This window comes from Aythya ferina (assembly GCF_964211825.1).
Source record: "Aythya ferina genome assembly, chromosome: 12".
NCBI classification, from domain to species: domain Eukaryota; kingdom Metazoa; phylum Chordata; class Aves; order Anseriformes; family Anatidae; genus Aythya; species Aythya ferina.
Window position 1 is genome coordinate 943,238 of NC_140308.1, and position 8,000 is coordinate 951,237.

Sequence of the window (8,000 nt, forward strand, 5' to 3'; positions counted from 1 at the left end):
AGGAGATGTTGGGCACTAAAATAAATGGGAATTGAAGGTGCTTAGAAACGTGCACAGCCAGAATGATGTAAAGTTAAAAATAGTAAAGTAAATTGTATTTTGAAAATTTTTTGTAACATTAAAAAAAAAATTATTCCCAAGTTTACACATCTTATGCCAGGCCTTACCCTGGTGTGAATTCTGTGAGGCAATTTTATAAGCCTTCGGAGTAGAAGTGTGTAGCAAAAACAATAGCATGCTGTAACTTTAACTAGCAGTCTTACAGCCTCGCTGCAATAGAAGCAGAAATATGCAAGTTAAACCAGTGGATAAAAAAATCTCCAATGTAATGACTATTTGCTACGCTCTCAGAAGGGGCTGGGACAGCTTATGGGGAGAGGAGAGGAGCACCAGGAGAACGGCAAAGTGCAGTGAGATAAAACAGGAGCCGCTACTTTGAATACAATTTACGTTTGCTAATTCCATTTCTATCTACACAGAAGGGAGGCTCCATCTTACACACCAGTGCAGCCATTTTGAGCTCACCAAGAACTAACTAGACAGCGAGTGGCATTCTTCCTCAAATAAACCATGATAGTGGCTCAAATGCAAATGGGTGCTGAGTAATGGCTAGTGGATAGCGATGGCCAGTATCAACCAAAAAAAAAAATAAAATAAAATAAACACAGGAATTTTCTTAATATCTCGAGATGACTCTGCAATGCTGGGACCAAAGGAATCGCAGCTCTCCAGAAGTGGTTCTGCATCAACATTTCAGTGTCAAATCCGTGTTGCGAGGCACCAACTTGTGCAGGCCCGCTGCTCGTAACCGCAGCAATCTGTCCGTGCCCTCGGTGCTGAGCTGGCCCTGAGATGCTGCGGCTGTCACCTCCCGCAGGAGGAGAGGACAGGAGCACCTGGTAAAGGGCTTCTCCAGCCCAGGGCCCTCCAAACACCAGCCAAGGCTTGCCTGGTTGGTTTTACTTCTAAAATAAAGCCTTTGGAAGAGAGGAGAAGCTGATTTATACTCACACAAGTTTTCCAACATGGATTTTGGGTGGATAAGCCTTTTTCTGCCCTTTAAAAAGCAAAGAGGACAGAAGTTACTAACAGAGGTTTTTTGTTTGTTTGTTTGTTTTTGTTTTTGTTTTTCCACATAGTCAAAATTGCACACATCTGAAATTTGGACTCAAGGTAAGCCAACATGTGAAAGAAAATGTCTGAGAAGTCTGTTGTCCAGCCAGGCGGTCAGAACCCCTCAGCTGAGGACCCGCCAGCATGGAAATGCATCCCAGCAGGATGGAGAAATCCATCAGGATTTCGGATTTCAGCAAAACACTAAAATCAATAACTTTGTAAAGCTTTTTTTTTTTTTTTTTTTTTTTTTTTTTCCAGCAGTTAAAGTGTTACCAAGAACTGGGCACAATTCTGCACTGCCCCAGCAGCCCCAGCTCACGTCTCTGTGCTGCCTCCATCCCAAGCGCAGCAGGCATCGCGTCCAGCCTGCCACAAGGCTTCTGAGGGCACTTTATTTTTTCCAGGTGTCCTGCACTGGCTTATTTATGGTCTCACTTTCTTCCTCAGTGTGAGAAATCCTAGCTTTTAGCCAGCTGTAAAGGATTGGTAAGAAGCATTTGTAAGAGGAAAAAAATTAGCAACGCTTTTTTCTTACCAACCTTTGCCCACCTTATTAGGCCGAGAATTTTCCAGTGTGCTTAAATAAGCCCCGCAGCACCCTCGCGTTTGACCTGCGAGCAGCATTCAGCACATTATTACAAAAACCAGCTGAAACATGGTCACATCTGATAAACCTGGGCTTGCCTGAGCCTTTCCGAGGAAAAACTTCCCATGAGAAAAAAAAAAAAAAAAAAAAGAGAGAGAGAGAAAATTAAAAAAAAAGACATGAATTTCTGTTCTCACGGGCTTTGGCAAAATCACAGTGACCCACCTGAGAAAGCCCAGAGGCAGCCACGTCTCTCACCAGCCCCAGTAACATCTCCCGTGCCCACTGCCCAGCCCAGGGGCAGAGGTGTCCGGGTGGCGCCCAGCCTGCGTCGCGCCACGGGGAGCCCGTCCCAGCCGAAATGATGTCGAGCAGCTGCTGCAGCAGAGATCGCAGCCCTCCAGCTGCACACATCTGGCCTTTTAGGAACGCCGCGGTGCCACCAGGGCCAGTGGTGCCATCGGGTGGCGCTCAGCAGAGCAGGATGTGGCCTCGGGGCCACGCTCACTGCAGAGCCGCGGTGCCAGGTGCTCAGATATCAAAAATGTGCCCAGAGCTCAGCTTCAAAACAGAAGCGTGAAGGCCCTAGCAAAGTTGTTGCTTGAAGGAAAATGAATCTTGGGTTTATCAAAACGAGGTGTCAGATACCTTTCTGCATATGCTGGAGAGACTCTACCCTGCGTGGTTAATGGCAGGTTATTCCTTTTCTTATGCTGTCAACTATTGTTACTGATTGTTAATAGCATTAATATTTCCATCACTTAATTTATTTTATTAATCCCATTCAGGTTTACCATTACCAGCATATGAACTGTAAATAGCAATAATAATGCCATCAAGGTTAATATCGCTGATGCTGAAGGGTATTATGTAAAACACCGCCTGTGAGCGGCAGCGAGACGGGCGCCTATAAAACCTCGCGTGAGATAGTGGGGGGGGTTAAACAAAGGTCTCGCGCAGATTTACGGAATTGCGTTATCTGGTGGAAGAGGTGAAGATTTAATACCAAAAGCCTCCTTTAAATTTCCCGTAATGTTCCTTTCTATCCCCCGACTGTAAAAATATAGCCGAAGAACATTCTTAAGGAACAGCATTTTTATCTTAAATTATTAAAAGTCTAATAGTGGCTTCAGTTTTCTTCTAAAAGCACAGGCACTGGAAATAGGCGATTTGTCAACTTTTAAATCACAATATGCAGGCGTTAGGATGATTACAAACAGCAGAAAGAGAAGGTCTGCTTGAGAGAGTATAGGGCAAGCAAAATCCCTGCTGGTGGACTCTGAAACGCCAGGGCTGGGGGGGAGAGGGACCTGATCCGGGGCTGGTCCTCACCCTTCCAGGTGTGCACCACAGCCACAGAGAGCAGCAGCACCCAGCAGTGAGCACACCGGCATAATAATACTGCTCAAGCTGCTAGCTAAGTTTATCTGCAATTAAAAGGCCAAAATATCTCCAGGCAAACCAGCCTTCCTGCTGGTGGAAGACCCAAGGCAGAGGGAGGGGACGCAGCACCCTGCAGCCCAGCACCACCATGGGCACGAGGTGCAGGAGAGCCCACAGGCTGGGACAGGGACACCAGAGGGAGACACACGGGGACAGCCCTGCTACCCCCCCAGCAGCCCGAAGGAAATGCTTGCAGATGCTGCTCTGGAATAAAGGGGGGGAAGACTCAGAAGAAAAATTTGAATCCTATAGAAATTCCAGGAGAATACGGAAGCCGCTAGTAAAGAGGCCACTGAATACAGTAGTTTAGGGAAATCTGGAGAAAGGCTCCATTTGCACCTCTGGGATGGATTTCTGAAGGCTAAAGAACACGTCAGCTTCCTGCGCTTGGACAGGGTGATTTAGTATTCACACCACTTTATTTGGGAGGAATTTGTAAAAGAGTTTGAGCTATAAAATACCTTTCTGCTCATTTTTCATTGATGCTGCTGCAGCGATTGCAGAAGTCTGCCAGGGCACGGAATTAAAAGGAACGTTTTCATGGAGGAAGGCTTCGTCCTGCGGTAGGAAGTGGCCCGTCGGCACAGACCCTCCTTTCTTTGTTACATCTGCCTTGCCTTCCTCTAAGAATTAAATTAGATATACAAGGGAAAAAAAGAGAGAGAGGGAGAGGGGGAGAGAGGGAGGGCAAGAAAGGGAGGGAGAGAGAGAAGAAAAAAAAGGCTCAGGCAGGAATATATTTCCTATGTCTGGATAAGGGGAAGGATTCGAGGTAATTGCTTGCTTTTCTCATTGTTCTCAGCTGCCAAGCAGAGATTCATAGAGTGTCTGCAAAGATCTCTCTCTTTTTTCTTTTCCTTCTAATTCTTCACTCCCCCCCTCCAAACCATCACAGACCCCCAGCCCCGATCCCTCCCCTTCCCGGTGCTTATTCCACCCTAGGAAAAAAAAAGTAATTTGTCTGTTTTATTTATGATGCAATGAAGGTATGCTGAACGCATCGGGATAACCTGACACTGGTCAAACTATCTGTCAGCAAAGAAGAACTGCCTTCATACTCCAACGAGTGCATAATTTAACCATTTCTCCACCACAGGGCAGCGCGAGACCATTCATTTACAGCGAGAGGTTTTGTCACTGTTCCTTTCACAATAAAAATCAGTTTTGTTGCACCCTGGCAAAAACTGGAATTTGACGTGTTTTCAATCAGCCCTTTATCTTCTCATTTTCACTAGTCATATACAGATTGTCTGCATGTAATAAAACTTCTACTTGGAAAAATATAAAATGATTTGAGATATTCATATGAAAGCCAGGTCCCAAAACAAGATGGAACACACAAATCTGCCAGCTATGAAACCAATTCAGGATGGATTTAGGACCCAGATAGATCCAGACAATTGGATGCTGAGTATGGTGAAGAAACAGTAATGCCTCGGGTCTGAAAGAAGTGCGTATAATCCTATCCTCCTGATGCACAGGGCGGCAATGGCTACGGCTCTGAGAGCAAACGCAGCCCGTCCAGCGGCCAGGGTACAACGAGAACAGAAGGAGGAGAGAGCAGGCGAGAGAACCATAGCAAAAATATTTGGAATGTACACCACGGATTAAAAAATAAAATAAAATGAACTGCATCAGAGCTTTAAAAAATAATAATATTAATAATAATCTATTCAAGCCCTGTTGAAATAGAATGGAGCAAAGAAGGGAAAGGCTTTACCACTTACATTCCACCATTTTAAATTAGCCACAACATTTTTTCCTCATGGCCAGCACCATGCTGACCAGGCCAGTGGTTGGGAAGCTCCCTCCTGCCCAGGCCATGCCCACGGCCACCCCTGCCCACTGCCACCGGCTGTGCCATGGCCACACCGCAGCGCTTGTTGGCCAAGGAGGGCGAGCACGGCCGGCGTGAGCAGCTCCAGCTCCCCACTTCCCCACAGCCATGCCATTTGCTGCTCTAATTCTTGATCTGAGACAGGAAAGGACACGCCAAGTTTGAACAATTCCATTTTTTATTTCACCATAAAAAAAACAATGCTCGGGATTAGGCCCCGAACTGTGAGCTCTCGCGCCACGAAGCCCTGCCGGGCAAGATTTCCTGAATAAGTAGGATTTGAGCACACTGAAAATATTCTGATGTTTAATAAATGACAGAACAAAATATGGAAAAAAAGATTTTGAAATATAATGCAATGCATGCAACAGGGATCAGAAAAGGAACTCCAGGAAATAAGGGGCTTGATGAATAGGTTCTGCTTATGATCCTATTTATTTCTGATGCACACCAGTATTTGCCTTTGCACTGTAAGAAAGCAGAAAAAGATTTTATGAATGGGAATATCTGCAGCAAGAGGACTGTACCCTCACAGGGAGCTGACAGGCAGGGTCGAGGCACAGCCACCAGGCTGTCCCCAGCACCCCAAGGGACGGCCTCCAGTGCAGCCACACTCGCCTGGGGACCGGGACACTGGGGCCGAGCCGGCACCCAGCTCCTGGTGCTCTTCTGCTCCTGCTGCCGGGCTGCTTTTGTCCATCCTTTGTGGAAGGAGGGATTGCACAATTAAAATCTGGGTCTCTCCTGTATTCTGAGACAATTTGCTGAGAAACAGGCATTTAGAAATGACATAAATTTTTCATTGTGAGATTATTTAGGAGTCGGTCCTTGTAGTTATATTGTCTACTTACCTGTAACTACTTATGTATTAAACACATGTTAAGATAAAAACAAATATACTTGGCAAAACATAAAAATAAAGATATTTTGGATATGGGGAATCAATTTGTAAAAGAATAGATTCTGTAGTAGAAACATCTAAAAAGACACATCATGCTGTTTGTCCTGTCATTCTGGAAATCCCACTTCTGCACAAATATGATGAATGTTCCTATGTTTTTCACACAAAGATTGTTCTGTAATAATTACTGTATTTAGGAACAGTCCACTTTAGTTTCTTCTTGCCCTTTATTTTTTCACTACTGAATGAAGAAATAACATGAAATTACAAGGACCGGACGATCTCTTTTTAATTCGCAACCATCTTAAAATGTGAAAATACAAACAGAGATAAATACATCAAGCTTTAATTTTATTGTAAAATTGCAACTAAAATTAAAATTAGTTTAAACAATTAACATTTGTTTAGAAAAAGGCACAATGAGGTTGAAACATTCTGTGTCTGTTTTTAACTTGAACCAAATTTTTAAGGCTGTTATAAACCTGAAAACAGGATGTTAATACCTGAAACACTTGCATTAATTTAAACATAAGAGTCCAAATAACATCATTATAATTCTGAACAGGTTGTTTTATCTCCTCAAATCCAGAGTTAAAACCTGCTAAAATAAAATTACAAGAGCCTTTTGAACAGACAAGCTCCTTCAAAAGAAACTGTACAGTTTTGAAACCTGATTTGTGTTACAGATTTTGAAGTGTTCATAATTTGTATTTGTGAAACAAGCTGGATTATTACAGCAGGGGAGATCCTATCAGTTTACAGTCTGCCTGAATTTCATACAGAAATCTGACAACACTCCTCCATGATCCCCTCTTTAAGTAATTGCTCTGCCATTTTGTCGTTGCTTCTTTTTCACCTGACTCAGCCTCAGAGAACCCAAACCACACATTTTAAAGCAGATTTCAATGTCCCAAAACAAAATTTGCAATTAACAATTCTTTTATCATCCCTCTTCAACATAAAGAAAAGGCGCGTTTATGCTGATGTAAGGGAATTTGCTGCAAATCAGTTATTTTTTACTTCAGTAAGTGACTTAAAGCAAATGAAAATCCTACTTGGTGAAATAAAAGAATCCCCATTCCCAAGCTGGAGTGCCCAGATTCTGGAAGAAAAGTAGAATGTATTTTCAGAGAAAAACAAATAACGAGGGAAAGAAAGAATAAAGCAGGTAGCAAAAAGAAACTTGAAGAACAAATTCACACCTCTCATTAGCAATGTAATGCGTGGTTTGGATTACAGATGTCAGCGGCTCCCGCAGCAACGTCCCTGCGGGCTGGCTGTGTGGGCAGCAGGTACTTTTGGTTAAGCGGCCTTTGGGCGCGATTCGGCCAGGTGACACCACGGGTGCCCTGCTAAAACCCAAACGCGGCCGCAGCACCTTCCTCAGCCTGCGCCGAGTTGGGGATGGGGAAAAGCGCGAGTGTTTGCGGGAGGGGTTGGGGAGCTGCGAGCAACGCCGGGGAGCGTCCGCAGGGACAGGCGGCCAAGGAGTGCTGATCGCCCCCGACCCGAGCCCCCAGCCCCAAATCCCCAGCCCCTAAGCACCGGGCGGCTCCAGGCGCTGCCCGCGACCCATCGCCCCGCCGGCCACGGGGCCGCTCCCCGGCTTCGAACTGCGCCCACCTCGCCCCACCGGGGGGACCCGAGCCCGGCTCCCCGCCGCCCCCTCCTCCCCCCCCTCGTGCCCCCCCGGGCATCATTTGCTGCCATCATCGGGATTTTTCTACACGCGCCGATCGCGCCCGGCTGCCCGCGGGGCTGCGCTGGGGGCCGCGCGGCCGGGGCGCTTCGGTGGAGGGCGGGCGCCCTCTGCAGGCGCAGCCCCCCCGCAGCCCCGCTCCGCTCCCCCCCAGCCCCGCTCCGCTCCCCCCCCGGCCCCGCTCCGCCTCCCGCACGGCGGCGGGGACGCGGCCGGGGAGCCCCGGGCAGCCCCCCCCCGGGCAGCCCCTGCTGGGCAGTGCCCCCCCCCCCCCGGAGCCGTGCAGAACGGGGCTTTTTGGGGGTGTTCTCCAAAATTCGAGGCGTGTCGGCGGAGCCCTGCACAGACACCTGTGCGGGACGGGTGCAGGCGCGGTGCGCTGCGCGCTCTGGGCTTTAAACAGCGCTTTGGGGTCTGG

The 8,000-nt window shown here is 47.0% G+C and overlaps 1 long non-coding RNA gene across 1 annotated transcript; it reads right to left on the reverse strand.

Moving 5' to 3' along the window:
* Window positions 1-5,141: 5,141 nt before the first annotated feature.
* LOC311443640 lies at window positions 5,142-7,243 on the reverse strand. The gene is made up of 4 exons (XR_014697370.1): window positions 7,086-7,243; window positions 6,939-6,985; window positions 5,601-5,683; window positions 5,142-5,450 (listed from the first exon to the last, which is right to left on the reverse strand). It is a non-coding gene; the product is annotated as an uncharacterized lncRNA (long non-coding RNA).
* Window positions 7,244-8,000: the final 757 nt, after the last annotated feature.